We start from the raw sequence: 1,342 nt of genomic DNA, 5'->3' as shown, positions 1-1,342 counted from the left end.
TGAATTGGTCCACTCACACTCACACTGACAGCGTCGTGAAGAAGGCGCAGCAGCGCCTATTCAACCTCAGGAGGCTGAAGAAATTCGGCTTGTCACCAAAAGCACTCACAAACTTCTACAGATGCACAATCGAGAGCATCCTGGCGGGCTGTATCACCGCCTGGTACGGCAACTGCTCCGCCCTCAACCGTAAGGCTCTCCAGAGGGTAGTGAGGACTGCACAACGCATCACCGGGGGCAAACTACCTGCCCTCCAGGACACCTACACCACCCGTTGTTACAGGAAGGCCATAAAGATCATCAAGGACATCAACCACCCGAACCACTGCCTGTTCACCCCGCTATCATCCAGAAGGCGAGGTCAGTACAGGTGCATCAAAGCTGGGACCGAGAGACTGAAAAACAGCTTCTATCTCAAGGCCATCAGACTGTTAAATAGCCACCACTAACATTGAGTGGCTGCTGCCAACACACTGTCATTGACACTGACCCAACTCCAGCCATTTTAATAATGGGAATTGATGGGAAATGATGTAAATATATCACTAGCCACTTTAAACAATGCTACCTTATATAATGTTACTTACCCTACATTATTCATCTCATATACATATGTATATACTGTACTCTACAACATCGACTGCATCCTTATGTAACACATGTATCACTAGCCACTTTAACTATGCCACTTTGTTTACTTTGTCTACACACTCATCTCATATGTATATACTGTACTCGATACCATCTACTGTATGCTGCTCTGTACCATCACTCATTCATATATCCTTATGTACATGTTCCTTATCCCCTTACACTGTGTATAAGACAGTAGTTTTGGAATTGTTAGTTAGATTACTTGTTGGTTATCACTGCATTGTCGGAACTAGAAGCACAAGCATTTCGCTACACTCGCATTAACATCTGCTAACCATGTGTATGTGACAAATAAAATTTGATTTGATTTGATTTTACATGGTCAGCCATAGTAGTACACTGCCCGTTGAGAAAATTAGGGGTATTAATCTAGCAATGTGTGTTTTACAGAAGATTAAAATAAACTGTAGCCTACGACAATGTTACATTATGAGATTACAATGTTTCAATACACAAGAAACAAATGTATCATTTCTGAAATGAGGGAACAGTTATAACACAGATTATCCATGATATTGACCAGATACCCATAGGGCAGCGCACAATTGGCACAGCGTCGTCTGGGTTAGGTTTTGGCCAGAGAAGGCCATCATTGTAAATAACAATTTGTTCCTAACTGACTTGCCTAGTTAAACAAAGGCTAAATAAAATAAACACTAATTGCTGCTCTAACAATGAACATAAATGG

At 41.9% G+C, this 1,342-nt stretch overlaps 1 pseudogene; it reads left to right on the top strand.

The window, feature by feature from the left end:
• LOC123996858 overlaps positions 1-1,342 on the top strand; it is a 151,321-nt pseudogene that overhangs the window by 87,970 nt on the left and 62,009 nt on the right.

This window comes from Oncorhynchus gorbuscha, linkage group LG15 (genome assembly GCF_021184085.1).
Source record: "Oncorhynchus gorbuscha isolate QuinsamMale2020 ecotype Even-year linkage group LG15, OgorEven_v1.0, whole genome shotgun sequence".
Classification (NCBI taxonomy): Eukaryota; Metazoa; Chordata; class Actinopteri; order Salmoniformes; family Salmonidae; genus Oncorhynchus; species Oncorhynchus gorbuscha.
The sequence above is the reverse complement of the archived record's forward strand: the minus strand, read 5'-3'. Positions and strand labels throughout refer to the sequence as shown.